This window comes from Nicotiana tomentosiformis, chromosome 7 (assembly GCF_000390325.3).
Source record: "Nicotiana tomentosiformis chromosome 7, ASM39032v3, whole genome shotgun sequence".
NCBI lineage: Eukaryota > Viridiplantae > Streptophyta > Magnoliopsida > Solanales > Solanaceae > Nicotiana > Nicotiana tomentosiformis.
Window position 1 is genome coordinate 130,936,748 of NC_090818.1, and position 21,332 is coordinate 130,958,079.

A 21,332-nucleotide genomic window follows, 5' to 3' on the forward strand; every position below is an offset into this window, starting at 1 on the left:
ACATACACGCATGCATATGCATATACACACATACATGCATGCATATGCACATACATACATACACACACACGCATATATACATACATGCATGTATGTATATATGTATGCATACATACAAACATACATACATGCATGCATATGCACAAACATACATACATACATGCATACATATATACGTACATACCTACGTACATACGTACATACGTACATACGTACATACATACATACATACATACTTGCATGCATACATACATACATACATGCATACATACATATATACATACATACATACATGCATACATACATATATGCATGCATACATACATACATACATATATACATACATACATACATACATACATACATACATACATACATACATACATACATACAAACATACATATATACATACATACATACATACATGCATACATACATACATGCATGCATGCATGCATACATACATACATACATACATACATACATACATACATACATGCATACATGCATACAAATATGCATGCATACATACATACATACATACATATATACATGCATGCATACATATATACATACATACATACATACATGCATATATACATACATACATACGAAAAAAATACACCTATCGAAATTTTATAATTTTTATGTTTTTTCAAAAACCTTTCTATCTCCAACTGCTACAACTAAAAATAAATACATACATACATACATACATACATCCCCCACCCTACAGATTACGTTATGGCATGTACCCATGACACACAATCAAAAAGCATAAGGTAAAGGAAACTTCTCTGAATATCTAGTCGGGGTCTGAGTCGAAGTCGGGCTCCATTCCTCGCGCCCAAACTAATGCACACAACCATGAAGACAGCTTCTTCTCAGCCTTTTTGGGTACACCCCACACTTATCTTTCTCGCTCGCCGCAGCCTTCTCTTTTGAGCCCTTCACTAAGCATGAGTTTTTTCTCGTATATATCCAATATCGCTCTACCCGTTGCGAAGAATGGTCTTCCTAGGATAAAGGGGGACCTCCTTATTTTTCTCCATATTCACCACTATAAAATTCATAGGAAATACGAAATTATCCACCCGAACTAACACATCTTCCATTGTCCCCTCGGATATTATAGTCGTGTGGCCTGCCAGCTGCAAAGATATTGGTGCAGACCTTATCTCTCCAGTTTCCTATAAATAGATAGAGGCATTAAATTAATTGAGGCACCAGAATCACATAAAGATTTATCAAAAATAAAATGATAGTTCCTAATGAGGAAGGTATAGTAAAACTCCCTTCACACTTTAGTGGGAGTTTATTTTGCAATATCGCGCTGCAATGCTCTGTGAGATTCACCACCGAGGTCTACTCTATTTTCCTTTTCTTTGTAAGGATCTCCTTCAAGAATTTGGCATAAGAAGGTATTTGTGAGAGCACTGTGAATTGTAAGTTTACATGAACCTGTTTCAGCACATTCTAGCTTTTCTCTATATAGCTTTTGAGGGAAAGGTAGAGCAGGCATATGCTCTCTCTCATAATGTTCCTCCCTTATCAAGGTTTCTCCCTTCTTCTTTTTCTCAGCTTTTTATCTGACCCTTCTTCTTTTTATCAACATCATTCTTCAAATGCTCCCCACTTTCTTTTTCAAGTTTCGCATCAATTTGGATCAAGGTGGGATATTTCAACACTTGCCTACTTCTCAGAGTTACAATATTCACTATTTCTTTGGAATTTCATAAGTTGTGTGAGGATCATTTTGTATCGGGGCTAAGGTCAACTTCCTTATTTCTTTAGCCATAGCATCAAATTGTACCTGCACAGATATATTAGCATCTACTTAGTGAAAACCAGTTGATCTTCTTATTTCAGCACTCTCAGAGGGCCACTGATTTGCATCTTCAGATAACTCATCAAGAATTATAATTATCTCCTCAAGAGTCTTCTTAATCAACGGGCCTCCAGCTGCATTGCTTAATGTTTTACGTGAGGCCGGTGTCAATCCATCCCAAAAGTCCTGGAGTTGCATCAAAAGTTCAATTCCGCTATGTTGGCATTTTCGAACAATCTCCTTAAACCTCTCCCATGCTTCAAAAATAGTTTCCGTATCTTTCTGGCAGAATTTATGGATTTCTCTTCTAAACTTTTCCGTTTTAGTTGAGGAGAAATATTTATCAAGGAACTTTGGAGTTGCATCCAAAGTTCAATTCCGCTATATTGACATTTTCGAACAATCTCCTTAAACCTCTCTAATGCTTCAAAAATAGTTTACGTATCTTTCTGGCAAAAGTTATAGATTCCTCTTCTAAACTTGCCCGTTTTAGCTAAGGAGAAATATTTATCAAGGAATTTTCAAGTCATCTCCTCCCATGTTCTAATCGATCATGTGGGTAAGCACATTCTAGCTCTTCTCTATATAGCTTTTGAGGGAAAGGTAGAGCAGGCATATGCTCTCTCTCATAATGTTCCTCCCTTCTCAATGTTTCTCCCTTCTTCTTTTTCTCAGCTTTTATCTGACCCTTCTTCTTTTTCTCAGCTTTTATCTGACCCTTCTTCTTTTTATCAACATCATTCTTCAAATGCTCCCCACTTTCTTTTTCAAGTTTCGCATCAATTTGGATCGAGGTGGGATATTTCAACCCTTGCCCACTTCTCAGAGTTATAACATTCACTGTTTCTTTGGGATTTCACAAGTTGTGTGAGGATCGTTTTGTATCGGGGCTAAGGTCAACTTCCTTATTTCTTTAGCCATAGCCTCAAATTGTACCTGCACAGATATATTAGCATCCACTTGGTGAACACCAGTTGATCTTCTTATTTTCACACTCTCAGAGGGCCACTAATTTACATCTTCAGATAACTCATCAAGAATTATAATATCTCCTCTGGAGTCTTCTTCATCAACGGGCCTCCAGCTGCATTGCTCAATGTTTTACGTGAGGCCGGTGTCAATCCATCCCAAAAGTCCTGGAGTTGCATCCAAAGTTCAATTCCGCTATGTTGGCATTTTCGAACAATCTCCTTAAACCTCTCTCATGCTTCAAAAATAGTTTCCGTATCTTTCTGGCAGAATTTATGGATTTCTCTTCTAAACTTGCCCGTTTTAGCTGAGGAGAAATATTTATCAAGGAACTTTGGAGTTGCATCCCAAGTTCAATTCCGCTATGTTGATATTTTCGAACAATCTCCTTAAACCTCTCTCATGCTTCAAAAATAGTTTCCGTATCTTTCTGGCAAAAGTTATAGATTCCTCTTCTAAACTTGCCCGTTTTAGATGAGGAGAAATATTTATCAAGAAATTTTTTAGTCATCTCCTCCCATGTTCTAATCGATCATGTGGGTAAGCACATTCTAGCTCTTCTCTATATAGCTTTTGAGGGAAAGGTAGAGAAGGCATATGCTCTCTCTCATAATGTTCCTCCCTTCTCAATGTTTCTCCCTTCTTCTTTTTCTCAGCTTTTATTGACCCTTCTTCTTTTTATCAACATCATTCTTCAAATGCTCCCCACTTTCTTTTTCAAGTTTCGCATCAATTTGGATCGAGGTGGGATATTTCAACCCTTGCCCACTTCTCAGAGTTACAACATTCACTGTTTCTTTGGGATTTCACAAGTTGTGTGAGGATCGTTTTGTATCGGGGCTAAGGTCAACTTCCTTATTTCTTTAGCCATAGCATCAAATTGTACCTGCATAGATATATTAGCATCCACTTGGTGAACACCAGTTGATCTTCTTATTTCCGCACTCTCAGAGGGCCACTAATTTGCATCTTCAGATAACTCATCAAGAATTATAACTATCTCCTCTGGAGTCTTCTTCATCAATGGGCCTCCAGCTGCATTGCTCAATGTTTTACGTGAGGCCGGTGTCAATCCATCCCAAAAGTCCTGGAGTTGCATCCAAAGTTCAATTCCGCTATGTTGGCATTTTCAAACGATCTCCTTAAACCTCTCCCATGCTTCAAAAACAGTTTCCGCATCTTTCTGACTTAATTTATAGATTTCTCTTCTAAACTTGCCCGTTTTAGCTGAGGAGAAATATTTATCAAGGAACTTTGGAGTTGCATCCAAAGTTCAATTCCGCTATGTTGACATTTTCGAACAATCTCATTAAACCTCTCTCATGCTTCAAAAATAGTTTTCGTATCTTTCTGGCAAAAGTTATAGATTCCTCTTCTAAACTTGCCCGTTTTAGCTGAGGAGAAATATTTATCAAGGAATTTTCTAGTCATCTCCTCCCATGTTCTAATCGATCATGTGGGTAAGCTTCGAAGCTACTGCTTTTCATCATCCTTGAGTATGAAGGGGAATTCCCTTAAGTACACGGCATCTCGTGACACACCATTGTATTAAAAGGTGTTCATAATCTCCTCAAAGTCCATTAGATGTGTGTTTGGGTCTTTGTTTTGCTTCCCTCTGAAGACACAACAATTCTGAAGGGTTTGAAGCAATCATTGCTTCAACTCGAAATTGTTTGCTGCAATTGGAGGTGGTCTAACACTTAATAAACCTTAATTGTAGACCGGTCTAGCATAATCGCCAAGTGGTCTCCCAGGCCCGGGAGCTATATTTTAGAACTGATCTGCAGCCAAGAATTGATTTTGAGCAATTCTCCGACCCCTCTCTTCTTCGTAGATAATTTGTGCATCTCTAATAGTTGCTTCCTCACCATTCTGTGCAGCTTGTTCTCTTCAGTGGGCTACTTCTCTCGCAGCAAAAGCTACATTATCTTCACCGTTTCCAGCCATAAGTTCTTTGGTTGAGGATTGCCCAACCTTTTCTAATGTCTCGGTGAGACTTCTTTCCTTCCTCAGTTGTCGCAGTTGTTTTTCAATTTTTGGCTCGTATGGTAGCACTTCCTTCGCAGAAGTTCTAGTCATGCACCAATCTTAACCTATAACCTGCGCACAGTCAAAGAATACCAACGAGCCAAAAGAGAAAAATAAAATTAAATAAAAAGAAAAACAATTCCTGAATTAGCACTACAAACTATTTCAAACACTGTTGATTGCCAATCCCCAGAAACGGCGCCAAAATTTGACGAGCGCAAAACACACACTTAAATGTTTCTCACTAATCAAATATAGTATAGTATAATATCGTATCCACATGGATTGGATTTAAACAGTACTCTTGTAGTTTCTAACTTGATTACTAATCAAGATGATCAACAATAGAGATTTCTATGATTTCTAACTAAAATTAACTAAGAGTCTAAAGCTATTGACTAATGACAATCGAAACAAGTAATAAGGAAAGAAGGTTATCAATGGGAGAAGATAGGGTTTTAATAGGATAGGTGCAAGATAATTGTTTGGGATCTAATTCTAGATAATTCACTTCTAATGTGTAAGTGAGTCTCTCGAATTCACTCAATTATTAGTTTAAACGTTCAGCAAAAACTCCTCTCTCGATTAAGTCTTAACCTCATGAGATGAATCAATTTAAGCACGTGAAGATATTCAAGAATGCGTAGTGGATTGGTCTTTAGGAAAATTTCTTTCGATTATTCTCCTAACTAGGCTTAACCATTATTCAACTAACCTCTTTCGATGACTAAGAAGAATTAATGAACTCAACCAACATTATAATGCAAAGATATCACAAGTTATGCCTCTCTCGATTACATGAACAAGTGAATATAGATGCAACAATTAAATTATCCAAAAATGATTCAATACATAAACTAGCGCTATAATCCGCAAACAACCATCAATGCACCAAATTCATCAAAACCTAAAGAGTACTACTCCATAGATATGGAGAAATTCATCACAAATAAAGTTAAAGTATAGGAAAACATAAATTCAATCCAAACTCGGGTCTTGAGTGAGGAAGGAATGATGAAATCCTTGTGCTTGTGTCTTCCGACTTCTCCTTAGCCTCCTTAGGTTGAATATATCAAGTAGGGTCGGTCCCAGACGAAACCACCTTCTCATGTCCGAAATAGGACATTCACTCTGTACAATTGCACAGGCGCGCCGCATGGGGAGACGCGCCATGTGAGGCATTAGTGGGGAAATACTCAACATCTATCAGGCATCAGCTTTTGTACAGCCACGGTGTACCACGTGTCGCCCCACGCACCGCGGCAAGCCATTTTTCTAAGAGAATAGATTGAATCTTGCTTTTTGACATCCACACTTGGTTCTCGACTTTTGAACACGATCCCACCTTAATCCCTTGGGATTTTACTCAGACTTCAAAGCTCCAAATAGCTCGAATTCATTCCATAACATCTACATAGCTCGAAATCACTCCTACAAGTCATAAACACACAATAAGTGCAAAAGAATATCAATGAAAGCTCAAAACGAGTAAAGTGCAGTGAATTAGAGTGCAATAAGCGACTAAAATACGCAATTATAACCTACCATCAGTACCCGAGTTAAGTTTTTGTTAGCCATATTCCTCATCAGCACCCCATGCAATATGGTGGTTATCTACCATGTGCCTACGAAGTTGACCTGTTCCCCCTTGCTTACTTCTGGTCTCATGTTTATAAACTTCCTAACAAATTTTGACATCTTACATAATTTTTATCTCTTCTAGTCTTTCAAAAAATTGCCAACACTTACTTCTTAATCATCGATTCTTCTTAATAGGGAGGGGAGGCCTACCTGTATTACCATGACCTCCACCCCTAGTATTTTGACTAGCAGTACCAGGTGTAGGTGGTGGTGTTTCAAGATTATCATGTATCACGACCAAAAATTCCCACATTCAGGACCGTGATGGCACCTAAAATTTCACTTGCTAGACAAGCCAACGTTAGAATATAATTAGCCATTTTTAACAAAATTTTAAATTAATTAATAACAAGAAAACAAATACGGAAATAAAGTCTAAAATAAAGTGAATATTTCAAAATAACCACGATATCTAAATACCATCCCAGAACTGGAGTCACAAGTGCACGAGCTTCTAGAATGATACAGATAAAGGTTTGAAATAAATTCAAGTTTTTTGAAATATAATACACAACTGAGATAAGATAGAAGAGGACTTCAGAGCTGCGAACGTTGTGCAGTTATACCTCAAGCCTCCACTGGTAGCTATATCCGGGCAAATCTACAGTACAACGCTGGGACCAACTCTGAAATCTGTACAAGTGCAAAGTGTAGTATCAGTACAACCGACCCAATGTACTGGTAAGTGCCGAGCCTAACCTCGACGAAGTAGTGACGAGGCTAAGGCAGGTCACTTACATTACCATGTACGCAATAATAATAATAATAATAATAATAATAATAATAATAATAATAATAATAATAATAATAATAATAATAATAATAACAATAATAGAAATAAATCGGGTAACTCATTTTAACAGTTGAAGTCAACTCGGGAGTCATAACCAATTATTATTAGTATCAATTTCCGTTGCAGCGTGCAACCCGCACCAACAATATAATTCCTCAATAAATTTCCGTTGTGGCATGCAACCCGCTCCAACAATATAAACTTTAATAAATCTGTTGCAGAGTCCAACCCGATCCCCCAATATAAACTTTAAATAACTCTGTTGTGGCGTGCAACCCGATCCCCCAATATATTTATTTTCATTTCCGTTGCGGCGTGCAATCCGATCCCCCCATATATTTTAACAACTCTTAAATGTAATAAAAATACTCCAATAAATATCACGTTCAATGAGAAACTATTAAGCATCAAGGCATACAATAATTATAATTTATTTATGAAACAAACAATGACAAGTAGCAATTAATTGTGGAAATCAGGGAGAAAATAGGCAGTATAATATTTAATATACTAAATGTCAAGTAGCAATTAAGACACATAAATCAAATAAGCATGTGACAATTATTGCAGGAATTCAAGAATTAATATTTGACCAGGAATAGGAGAGAAATAATTATTATAACAATTAATTCGTATATTAAAACAATTTAAGATGTTTAAATAATTAAGCAAATAATTAATTTGACAAAGTATAGGCACTCGTCACCTTGTCTATACATCGTTACACATGAAATTCACATAGCAAATAATTCAAGGGTTCTATTCCCTCAAGTCAAGGTTAACCACGACACTTACCTCGCTTTGCAATCAAATTCAAGAATCCAATAAACCTTTGCTTCGCGAATTTGTGTCTAAAATCCTCAAATCTAGTCATAAACAAATCAATATACTCAGTACAAATTGCAGGAATTCATTCCATATGAATTTACTAATTTTTCGGATTAAAATCTGAAATTCATCTCAAATATTGATAGTGGGGCCCAAGTCTCGAATTCCGGAAAAACTCACGAAATACGAACACCCGTTCCGATACAAGTTCAACCATATAAAAATTATCGAATTCTGACATCGGATTGGCTTTCAAATCTTCATTTTACATTTTTGAAAGTTTTATAAAAAATTGATTTTTCTTCCATAAATTCACGGATTTATGATGTAAATGAGTATGGAATCATGAAATATAATTAATATAGGATAAGAAATATTTACCCCAATGTTTTTCCGTGAAAATCTCCCAAAAATCGCCTTACCCGAGCTCAAAATCTTGAATAATGAAAAATGGGACGAAATCCCATTTCCAGAACTTAAGTTTTGCTATCCAGGAATTTCTTATTCGCGAACGTGATAGCACCCTCGCGTTCGCGAAGCACATTTTTTTTTTGCCCCAGATTTCTTCTTCACAAACGCGATGCCAGTCTCGCGAACGCGATGCCTTGCCAAACTTGGCCTTCGCGAACGTGGTCTCCTCTACGCGAACACGAAGCCTTATCGCCTGGTGCACGGCCAGGCCTCGGCCTTCTTCGCGAATGCGAACGCTCCCACGTGTTCGCGATGAACACTGCCCTCTACCCCTTCGCGAACGCGGTCCCCTTTTCGCGAACGCGAAGAGTAAATTTCGCCTGCCTCCAGTTCCTCTTCGCGAACGCGAGACCTCTATCGCGAACACGAAAAAGGAAACCAAACAGTGCATTAAAACAATTCCAGCACAGTTCCAAGTCCAAAATTCAACCCGTTAGCCATCTGAAATTCACCCGAGGCCCCCAGGAACTCAACCAAATACACCACCAAGTCCTAAAACACCATACGAACTTAGTCGAAACCTCAAATTATATCAAACAGCACTAAATCACGAATCACACATAGATTCAAGCCTAATGAACTTTGAAACTTCCAATTTCTACAAACGACGCCGGAACCTATCAAATCAATTCCGATTGATCTCAAATTTTGCACACAAGTCATAAATGACATAATGGACCTAAGAAAATTTTAGAACTCAAATCTGACCCTGATATCAATAAAAGTTAATTTGTGGTCAAACTTTAAAAAATTTAAGCCATTAGGCTTCTAGTTTTCGCCAACTGGTGATAATTCAAGTTAGGGACCTCTAAATTAAATTCCGGGCATATGCCGAAGTCCCAAATTATAATGACCTACCGAAACTGTCAAAATACGGATATGAGTCTGTTTACTCAAAACGTTGACCAAAGTCAATTCAGTTGAGTTTTAAAGCTCTTTTTCACATTTTAAACAATTTTTCATATAAAAACTTTTCGAAAAATTATACTGACTGCGCACGCAAGTCGAGGGATGATGAATAGTGCTTTTAGAGGTCTTAGAATACATAAATAATTATTAAATTTAAAGATGACCTTTTGGGTCATCACATTCTCCACCTCTAAAACAAACGTTTGTCCTAGAACGGAATTAGAAAAAGTACCTGAGCTGGTGAAAATGTGTGGATATTTACTTTGTCTGTCTGTCTGTGGATGAAATATTGTACTCAACTCAACCCGCGTGCCTAACTCACGCTGTACAGCCCTCCAAAAGTATGAGGTAAACTACGTACCTCGATCTGAAATAATAGACACGGGCACACCGTGAAGGCGGACAATCTCACGAATATAAACTTCAGCTAACCGCTCTGAAGAATAGGTAACTGCCACTGGAATTAAATGTGCTGACTTGGTCAACCTATCCACAATGGCCTAAGCTGCGTCAAATTTTCTCTGAGTCAGTGGGAGCCCAACAACAAAATCCTTAGTGATACGCTCCCACTTCCACTTGGGAATTTCTAACTTCTGAAGCAAACCACCAGGTCTCTGATGTTCGTACTTGACTTGCTGACAATTTAGACACCGAGCTACATATGCAACTATATCTTTCTTCATTCTCCTCCACCAATAATATTACCGCAAATCTTGATACATTTTGGCGGCACCTGGATGAATAGAATACCTGGAACTGTGGGCCTCTTCCAGAATTAATTCACGAAGCCCATCCACATTAGGCACACAAATACGACCCTGCATTCACATAACTCCATCTTTCCCCACAGCAACCTGTTTGGTATCACTGTGCCGCACCATGTCCTTAAGGACAAATAAATGAGGATCATCATACTGTCGCTCTCTGATGTGCTCATATAAAGAAGACTGGGCTACTGTGCAAGCTAGAACCCGACTGGGTTCTAAAACATCTCACCTCACGAACTGAATAGCCAAAGTCTGAACATCTGCAGCTAACGGCCTCTTACCAACCGGAATATATGCAAGACTGCCCATACTCACAGCCTTTCTACTCAAAGCATCGGCCACCACATTGACCTTTCCAGGGTGATACAAAATAGTGATATCATAGTCCTTCAACAACTCCAACCATCTTCTCTGCCTCAAATTGAGATCCTTTTGTTTGAACAGATATTGTAAGCTACGATGATCAGTAAATACCTCACACGAGATACCGTAAATGTAATGCCTCCAAATCTTCAGCGCATGAACAATGGCTGCCAATTCTAAGTCATGAACAGGATAATTCTTCTCGTGAACTTTCAATTGCCGCGACGCGTATGCAATCACCATGCCATCTTGCATTAATACTGCACCAAGCCCAATGTGATATGCATCACAATATACCATATAAGATCTTGAACCTGTGGGTAATACCAACACTGGCGTCGTAGTCAAAGCAGTCTTAAGCTTCTGAAAGCTCAACTCATACTCGTCTAACCATCTGATTGGGTCACCATTCTGGGTCAGTCTAGTCAATGGGCTTGTTATAGATGAAAACTCTTCCACGAACCGACGATAATAACCTGCCAAACCCAGGAAACTCCGGATCTCTATAACTTATATAGGTCTAGGCCAATTCTGAACAACCTCAATCTTCTTATGATCCACCTTTATGTCTTCTTCCGATACAACATGCCCCAAAAAGGCAACTGAGTTTAACCAAAACTCGCATTTTGAAAATTTAGCATATAACTGATTATTCTTCAAGGTCTGAAGCACACTCCGAAGATGATGCCCGTGCTCCTCTTGACTGCTAGAGTAAATCAATATATCATCAATGAATACAACCACAAAAGAATCCAAATATGGCTTGAACACTAGATTTATCAAATCCATAAATGTTGCTGGGGGATTTGTCAACCCAAATGACATCACTAGGAATTTGTAATGCCCATACCGAGTCCGAAAAGTTGTCTTAGGGACATCAGATACCCTAATCTTCAACTGATGGTAACCATACCTCAAGTCGACCTTTGAAAACACCTTGGCACCCTGAAACTGGTCGAATAAGTCATCAATTCTTGGCAGGCGATACTTGTTCTTGATAGTAGCCTTGTTCAACTGATGATAATCTATATACACTCGCATTGAACTATCTTTATTCTTTACAAATAATACTGGTGCACCCTAGGGAGAGACACTAGGTCTAATGAATCCCTGATAAAGCAAGTCTTGTAACTGCTCCTTCAATTCTTTCAACTCTAGCGGGGCCATACGATATGGTGGGATAGAAATGGGATGAGTGCCCGAAGCTAAATCAATACATAAGTCAATATCTCTGTCGGGTGCTATCCCCGGCAAATCTGTAGGAAATACTTCTGGAAATTAACGAACAACTGGTATTGAGTCCATAGAAGGAACATCCGCACTGGGATCGCGAATATAAGCCAAATAGGCTAGACACCCTTTCTCGACCATACGTCAAGCCTTCATATAAGAAATAACCCTGCTTGTAGAATGACCAGGAGTTCATTTACACTCTAACAGAGGTAACCCCGGTATGGCTAGGGTCATTATCTTGGCATGACAATCCAATATAGCATGATAAGGTGACAGCCAATCCATACCCAAGATGACATCAAAATCTACCATATCAAGAAGTAGAAGATCCACACTAGTCTCAAGACTACCAATAGTAACCACACACGAACAATAGACATGGTCTACTACAATAGAGTCTCCCATCGGTGTAGATACACATAGAGAAGCACTCAGAGAATCACGAAGCACAACCAGATATGAAGCAAAATAGGAGGACACATAGGAATAAGTAGATCGTGGATCAAATAGAACTGAAGCATCTCTATGGAAAATTGGAATAGTACCTGTGATCACGGCATCGGATGACTCAGCCTCAGGCCAAGATGGAAAAGCATAAAATTGGGGTTGGGCCCTACCACTCTGAACTGCGTCTCTAGGAAGGCCTCTAACTGGCTGGCCTCCACCCCTAACGGTCTGACCTTCACCTCTAATGGCCTGACCTCTACCTCTAGCTGCCTGACCCCTACCTCTAGCTGGCTGAGCAGGTGGTGAAGCAACCGGTGGCGGTATGATGGCATGAGAATCCTGCCGAGATCTGTTACTCGACAACCTAGAGCAATACCTCTCGATGTGACCAATGTTACCACACTCTTAACACCCATCCTAATATCGTGGCTGCTGAACCTGAAGCTGACCCGAACAGGCTAGATAACCGTTGTAGTAACTCTGGAGTGATGGTGCACTAATAGGAGCTGAATGTGTACTAAATATTGGCTGCCTCAGGGTAAGGCATAATAGGACCGTGACTCCCTGAAGCACCGGGAGATGCCTGAAGTGCTGAATGAAATGGTCTATAGGGATGACCCTTACCAAAATTATCCCTGCCTCCAGACGAGGCACCACTGAAACCACCGAACTGATGAGTCCTCTTATCAGACCTCTACCATCTCTCCTGTGCAAGAATCATCTCGATCCTCCTCGCGACATTAGTAGTCGCCTGAAAGGAAATCACACTTCCGGTCTCCTTGGCCATCTGAAGCCTGATAGGGTGAGTGAGTCCCTCAATAAACCTCCTCACTCTTTCTCCCTCAATAGGTAGTAAAATGATAGCATGACGGGCTAAATCCACAAAACGGGACTCATACTGAGCAATAGTCATACTGCATTGTTATAGACGCTCAAATTGCCTACGGTAATCCTCTCTCAATGTGATAGGGAGGAATTGCTCTAGAAATAGCCGTGAAAACTGCTCCCAGGTCAATGCAGGCGATATGACTGGTCTGGTCAACATATAATCTCTCCACCACTTCTTGGCAGAACCCGTCATCTGAAATACAGCTAAATTGACCCCATTGGTCTCAACTATACTCATGTTCCGCATCACCTCATGGAAACGTAATCCTTTGGGTCCTCAGAAGGTGTACCACTAAAGTGAATTGGAAAGAGCTTAGTAAACTTATCCAGTCTCAATAAGGACTCAGAAGACATGGAGGGCCTATCACCGTCCTGCGCCGCAACAACTGGCTAAACTATCCCAACTGGCGGGACTGCTGGAGACTGATTCTGGGGAGCCATCTTATCAGTAGTGGGAGTTTGTGCTCCTCCCCCAGCCTGTGATACTGCTGGTGCCACTGGAAATGTACCATTCAGGGCCACGCCCTCCATAAGACTCACCAAACATACTAGAGCGTCCTAAAGCACTGAGCACCTATGAATCCTTTCGGGACCTGAACTGGTCCAACTGGTACATTCCGAACTGGAACCTCCTCCTGAAGATCCACCTGAGTTCTACAACAGGTGTTGTTGCTCGAGCTCTAGACTAAGCTCTACCTCTGCCTCGGCCTCTAGCACGACCTCGACCTCTACCCCTGGCCATAGTTGCCACCAGGGGATCTGGTTCCTGTCAGTCGGTAGATGTATTACGTGTCCTCGCCATCTGCGAAAGAATAAGAACAGAATGGTTCAATCATCGATGATAGAATACAATCGCAAGAGAGGATAAGAAAGAAGTGATATTGTTCCTAAACTTCATAACCTCTGAAAGATAAGTACAGACGTCTCCGTACCGATCCTTCAGACTCCACTAAGTTTGCTCGTGACTCATGAAACCTATGTAACCTAGTGCTCTCATACCAACTGTCACGACCCGAAATTCCCTCCTTCGGTACCGTGATGGCGCCTAATATTTCACTTGCTAGGCAAGCCAACGTTAGAATATAATTAACCATTTTTAACAAAATTTTAAATTAATTAATAACAAGAAAACAAATACGGAAATAAAGTCCGAAATAAAGTGAATATTCCAAAATAATCGCGATATCTAAATACTAACCCCAGAACTAGAGTCACAAGTGCACGAGCTTCTAGAATGATACAGATAAAGGTCTGAAATAAATTCAAGTTGTTTGAAATATAATACACAACTGAGATAAGATAGAGAGGGACTTCAGAACTGCGAACGTTGTGCAGTTATATCTCAAGTCTCCATTGGTAGCTATATCCGGGCAAATCTACAGTACGACGCTAGGACCAACTTCGAAATCTGCACAAGAAGTGCAGAGTGTAATATCAGTACAACTGACCCCATGTACTGGTAAGTGCCGAGCCTAACTTCGACGAAGTAGTGACGAGGATAAGGCAGGTCACTTACATTACAACAACAATATTAGAAATAAATCAGGTAACTCATTTTAACAGCTGAAGTCAACTCGGTAATCATAACCAATTATTATTTCAATCAATTTCCAATGCGGCGTGCACCCCGCCCCAACAATATAATTCCTCGATAAATTTTCATTGCGGCGTGCAACCCGCTCCAACAACATAAACTTTAAATAAATTTGTTGCGGCGTGCAACCCGATCCCCCAATATAAACTTTAAATAACTCTATTGCGGCGTGCAACCCGATCCCCCAATATATTTATTTTTATTTCCGTTGCGGCATGCAACCCGATCCCCCCATATATTTTAACAACTCTTAAATGTAATAAAAATACTCCAATAAATGCCACGTTCAATGAGAAACTATTAAGCATCAAGGCATATAATAATTATAATTTATTTACGAAACAAACAATGACAAGTAGCAATTAATTATGGAAATCAGGGAGAAAATAGGCAGTATAATATTTATTATGCTAAATGTCAAATAGCAATTAAGACACATAAATCAAATACGCATGTAACAATTATTGCAGGAATTTAAGAATTAATATTTGACAAGGAATAGGAGAAAAACAATTATTATAACAATTAATTCGTGTCTTAAAATAATTTAAGATGTTTAAATAATTAAGCAAATAATTTATTTGACAAAGTATAGGCACTCTTCACCTTGCCTATACATCATTACACATGAAATTCACATAGCAAACAAATCAAGGGTTCTATTCTCTCAAGTCAAGGTTAACCACGACACTTACCTCGCTTTGCAACCAAATTCAACAATTCATTAAACCTTTACCTCGCAAATTCGTGTCTGAAATCCTCAAATCTAGTACAATTCAATATACTAAGTACAAATCGTAGGATTTAATTCTATATGAATTTACTAATTTTTCGGATAAAAATCCGAAATTCATCTCAAAAATTGACATTGGGGCCCACGTCTCGAATCCCAAAAAACTCACGAAATACGAACACTCGTTCTGATACAAGTTCAACCATATAAAAGTTATTGAATTCCGACATCGGATTGGCTTTCAAATCTTCATTTTACATTATTGGAAGATTTTATAAAAATCTGATTTTTCTTCCATAAATTCACGAATTTGTGATGTAAATGAGTATGAAATCATGAAATATAATTAATATAGGATAAGGAACACTTACCTCAATATTTTTCTATGAAAATCGCCTAAAATTCGCCTTACCCGAGCTAAACAACTTGAATAATGAAAAATGGGACGAAATCCCATTTCAACAAACATAAGTTCTGCTGTCCAGGAATTGCTTTTTCGCGAATGCGATAGCACCCTCGCGTTCGCGAAGCACATTTTTGTGTTGCCCCGGATTTCTTCTTCGCGAACGCGAGGTCAGTATCGTGAACGCGATGCCTTGCCAAACTTGGCCTTCGCGAACGCAGTCTCCTCTACGCAAACGCGAAGCCTTATATCGCCCGGTGCCCGGCCAGGCCTTGCCCTTCTTCGCGAACGTGAACGCTCCCACGCGTTCGCGATGAACACTGCCATCTACCCATTTGCGAACGCGGTCCCCTCTTCGCGAACGTGAAGAGTAACTTTCACCTGCCTCCAGTTCCTCTTCGCAAATGCGAAACCTCTATCGCGAACGCGAAGAAGGAAATCAGACAATGCATCAAAAAAATTCCAGCAGAGTTCCAAGTCCAAAATTCAACTCGTTAACCATCTGAAACTCACCCGAGGCCCCCGGGACCTCAACCAAATACACCACCAAGTCCTAAAATATCATACAAACTTAATAGAAATCTCAAATTACATCAAACAACACTAAATACACGAATCACACATAGATTCAAGTCTAATGAAATTTGAAACTTTCAATTTTTACAAACGACGCTGGAACCTATCAAATCAAGTCCGATTGATCTCAAATTTTGCACACAAGTCATAAATGACATAATGGACCTATAAAAAATTTCAAAATTCGAATCCGATAACGATATCAATAAAAGTCAATTTGTGGTCAAACTTTAAAATCTTTAAGCCTTAGGCTTCTAGTTTTCGCCAACTGGCGATAATTCAAGCTAGGGACCTCCAAATTAAATTTCGGGCATACGCCCAAGACCCAAATCATGATATGGACCTACCGAAACAGTCAAAATATTGATCTGAGTCCGGTTTTTCAAAATAAATTGAGTTTTAAGGCTCTTTTTCACATTTTAATCGATTTTTCATATAAAAACTTTCCGAAAAATTATACGGACTGCGCACGCAAGCCAAGGAATGATGAATAGTGCTTTTTGAGGTCTTAGAATACTGAAATAATTATTAAATTTAAAGATGACTTTTTGGGTCATCACATCAGGTAATTGAATATCATCTAAATTATCATAAATAACATAATCTTCTTGATGTTGCTCATAATCTACATTTAAATTTTGAGGTGATCTTTCAGAAATATGTATAAAGCTACTAGAAGAACCAGTACCACCTCTTGATCTTTTAGAATTTTTACTCTTACTACTACCACCCCTACTAGTATACATTTTTTTGGCTGCTCTAAATATATCCATTATATAAATTAAATTAAAAAAGTAAATTAATAATTCTAAATAATAAAATAAAAATAAACACCAGAGAAGAGAAAGAGATGGAACGAATGTACCGGGAGTCCGGATGCCGCACTAAATTTGATATCATATTTCAATTGATATTTGATTATACTAATACCACACTTCACTTGAATACTTGATATTTGATAATTATAATTTTTTAGTGGCTAAAGTAAATATTTGATGAAACTTGAAATAATAAGTAATTGAGAATTTGAGAGCAATAAGCAATACTATCAAGAGAGAATTGAGAAAGAATTAGAGTAGTAAGAGAGCAAATTATGAAAAACAAATGAAGAAGATTGTCACGACCCCAGTTTTCTTCCGTAGGATGTCGTGATGGCACTTAGTCTCTAAGACTAGATAAGCCTAACAATTTGTGGAATAACTGAATATAAAAAAAATTGAACTCAAATCTCAACACGTGAAATATAAATAGAAACTGCGATTCAAATAATTATAACTCCCAAAACCCGGTATAAATAAGTCACAAGCTTCTAAGAGAAATGCTAAGTGTCTCTATACTTCAGAGTCTAAAGAGAATAAGGATAAACAGTATAATAAGGATAGGCGGGGACTCCGAGGTCTACAGATACTGGCAGATGTACCTTGAAGTCTCCACGTACAGGCTATCTTACCGGTATCTCGCCTGGTAGGAAGAACTTGGATCTTCACAAAATATATGCAGAAGAGTAGCATGAGTACACCACAACGATACCTAATAAGTGTCAAGCCTAACCTCGGTAGAGTAGTGACGAGTTCATGTTAGGGCCCTACTAGATAAAAGAAACAAGGTAAAAGATATAATAATATAATGAAATGACTGAGAATATCACAATGAGAAATTAAGGAAATGTAACTACACAACAAATAGAGATTAACAATAGGGGAGCTCCCGAGGTACTGCCTTGTAGTCTCAAATGTAAATACACGACAAGGGAGCTCCCGAGATACCGTCTTATAGTCCCAAAAGTAAATATGCAACATGGGAGCTCACGAGATATCGCCTCGTAGTCCCAAAAGTAAATATGTAACAGGGGAGCTCCTGAGGTACCGCCTCGTAGTCCCAAAGGTAAATATGCAATAGGGGAGCTCCCGAGGTACCGCCTCGTAGTGCCAAAAGTAAATACACAACTCATAACTTATGGACAAACGAATTTACAGCAAGGAATCCTAGAGTTAAAGACTGAATACAAAATCAAGGAAGCAGGCAATTCATCTAAGTATGTTGCACAGATTGCAAGTAAGAGTTAAGACACGTAAACATGTGACACTAGGCTAAACATGATAACTACACATGCTAAGGCAACTCAATTAAGGAATTAAAAGAAGACTACTCAGCAAGAACTGGAATGTCTACATTTAGCCCGTGTACGCACTCGTCATCTCGCGTACACGGCACTCACATATCATAAATTATTACAACAATACCAAATTCTGAGGGGATTTCCCCCCACACAAGGTTAGACAAGTCACTTACCTCAAACCAAGCTCAATCAGTCAATAAGAATGTCTTTCCCTCGATTTTCCGACTATGATTGGCCCGAATCTAGCCAAAATAATTTCATACTATAAATATAATTGCAAGAAACTAATTTTAAATAATGAAATTACGACTTTAGCAAATAACTAAAAATTCAGCCCAAAAAGTCGACCCGGCCCACGTCTCAAAATCGGGTAAAAGTCATAAAATACGAACACACATTCGACCACGAATCCAACCATACCAAATTTATCAAAATCCGACACCGAATCGCTACTCAAATCCCCAATTTAAACTCTCCAAATCCCTTACCTCAAACTTCCAAATTCCACCTTAAATACACACAAACTAGGTGGAAATTCAATGGGGAAACAATATTATTGATCAAAAATGAGCACAAGGGACTTACCTCAAGAATCCCTTCGAAACTCTCCTCATGAATCACCAAAGCCCGAGCTCAAAATGTTAAAGAATGAAGCAAAAATCGCGACCCTTCTATTTAAGTGTTCTGCCAGCACTTCCACTTCTGCGGACAATTAACCGCTTCTGCGACGCTGCATTTGCTGCCCCTTACCCGCATCTGCGACTTCTTCCGCTCCTGCGTCCTTTCACTCCGCTTCTGCGAGCCTCCAAGCCGCTTCTACGATCCCATCTCCCTTGCCTAGTTCCGCTTTTGCGGTCCAAATCTCGCTTCTGCGGGTGCGCATCTGCGCGAACACGTTCGCTTCTGCGGACAGGCCTCCCAAACACTCGTCCGCTTCTGCGATCATTTTTCCGCAGAATCGACTCCGCTTCTGCTGCCTTCATACCGCACCTGCGACCACAGGCCATCTCCTCCAGTGCTGCATCTGGGCCCAAATGCTCCCTTCTGCGAGCTCGCACCTGCGGGCAATCTTGCGCATGTGCGATTGCACTAGAACTGGTGCACTTCAGCCATTCTCACAAGCACAAATTCAATTCGTTAACCACCTGGAATTCACTCGAGGCCCCTGGGACCTCAACCAATTACACAAACAAGTCCTAAAATAACATACGAACTTAGTCGAGCCTTTAAATCACATCAAACAACGCTAAAAACACGAATTGCACATTGAAACTTTAAATTTTCAAACTTGTACATTGGATGCCGAAACCTATCAAATCAAATCTGATTGACCTCAAATTTTGCACACAAGTCATAATTGACATTACGGACCTACTCCAACTTCCGGAATCGAAATCCGACCCTGATATCAAAAATTTCACCTTCGATCAAACTTTCCATAAATCATCAAATTTTCCAACTTTCGCCAATTCAAGCCTAATTCCACTATGGACCTCCAAATCACCCAACGGAGCTAACGGAACCCTCAAAACTCCATTTCGGAGTCGTTTACACATAAGTCAACATCCGGTCAACCATTTCAACTTAAGCTTTCAACCTTGAGATTAAGTGTCTCAATTCATTCTGAAATCTCTTCGGACCCGAACCGACTACCTCGGCAAATCACATAACAGCTATAAAGTACAAAATGAGCAGTAAATTGGGGAACGGGGCTACAGCTCTCAAAACGACCGATCGGGTCGTTACAAAGATGGGGGCTATTTATAGTTTTTAAAAGGTTAAAATTATAAGTTATCAATTGTTAGGGGTGGGGGGGCTATTTTCTTAAGGGGTAGGCTGAAATGGCAAAAAATGCAAAAAAAGGTTGTTGCCCAACAGTCATTTTTGAATTTGACCATTGGCAACGGTCGAAAATAAAATTATAACGGTAACCGGGCTATAACCCGGTAAAAATGTGGTAGTGGGTAATCGGGTTAACCTGGTTCCGGGGCAATGGTTACCAAAACAGGCTCGCCCCCGTCCGGCTACACCCCTAACCATCCCCAACCCGTCCCACCCCCTAGAAGACCAGGCTGAACCGGGTCAAAGCGGGTTGACAATGGCCCGGCCCGACCCGTTTAACATGTTTAAGTTTAATGAACAATTTATAAAGAAAACAATAATTCTTAATTTGTAACTTGTACAATGTACTGCTTATGATCACGTGTCTTTCCGGCTAATATATGGACAACGACGTTGGAGTTTCAATACCTCCAATTTTAAAGATTGAGTTAAGATTTTAGATAGTGTAGCTACGCCAAACGGCAAACCTATAGCACTACTTTCTGTGACGATTACCAGCAGTCGCCACGAATATCATCAACGAAAACTTTATTTCCTGTAGCGCTCTAACAACACTAACAAACATGAAAGTGAGATGTTGAAGAAAAGTAGATGGTTCTTTAAAGTATTACTTTTCTCATGAAAAATATTGGCTAATCAAATGTATTTTTGTTTTTATTTTATTTATTTTACATATAATTTTTACGAAAACTTTTAGTCAAAGTTTGGACCAATATGAATGTGCATCCCCCTGTTGTATTGTTACTATTATTTTATTATTAGAATAAATAAATGCGCCAGAATATATATATATATATATATATATATATATATATATATATATATATATATGAACATACATCCGTAATTTTAGTGGCGACTATCCGGGTCGCCACAAATAGTCGTCATCTGAATAGGTCG

The 21,332-nt window shown here is 39.1% G+C and overlaps 1 long non-coding RNA gene and 5 other non-coding genes across 6 annotated transcripts; 5 read left to right on the forward strand and 1 right to left on the reverse strand.

The window, feature by feature from the left end:
• Nucleotides 1–2,036: 2,036 nt before the first annotated feature.
• Nucleotides 2,037–2,143, forward strand: LOC117274176 (small nucleolar RNA R71). The gene has a single exon (XR_004504263.1). It is a non-coding gene; the product is annotated as a small nucleolar RNA R71 (small nucleolar RNA).
• Nucleotides 2,144–2,986: 843 nt separating this feature from the next.
• On the forward strand, nt 2,987–3,093 carry LOC117274177 (small nucleolar RNA R71). Its single transcript, XR_004504264.2, has one exon. It is a non-coding gene; the product is annotated as a small nucleolar RNA R71 (small nucleolar RNA).
• Nucleotides 3,094–3,153: 60 nt separating this feature from the next.
• LOC117274178 (small nucleolar RNA R71) lies at nt 3,154–3,260 on the forward strand. The gene has a single exon (XR_004504265.1). It is a non-coding gene; the product is annotated as a small nucleolar RNA R71 (small nucleolar RNA).
• A 646-nt stretch (nt 3,261–3,906) lies between these two features.
• On the forward strand, nt 3,907–4,013 carry LOC117274175 (small nucleolar RNA R71). The gene has a single exon (XR_004504262.1). It is a non-coding gene; the product is annotated as a small nucleolar RNA R71 (small nucleolar RNA).
• A 60-nt stretch (nt 4,014–4,073) lies between these two features.
• Nucleotides 4,074–4,180, forward strand: LOC117274179 (small nucleolar RNA R71). Its single transcript, XR_004504266.1, has one exon. It is a non-coding gene; the product is annotated as a small nucleolar RNA R71 (small nucleolar RNA).
• Nucleotides 4,181–17,693: 13,513 nt separating this feature from the next.
• LOC138895047 (uncharacterized) lies at nt 17,694–19,534 on the reverse strand. Its single transcript, XR_011409278.1, has 2 exons — nt 18,764–19,534; nt 17,694–18,056 (listed from the first exon to the last, which is right to left on the reverse strand). It is a non-coding gene; the product is annotated as an uncharacterized lncRNA (long non-coding RNA).
• Nucleotides 19,535–21,332: the final 1,798 nt, after the last annotated feature.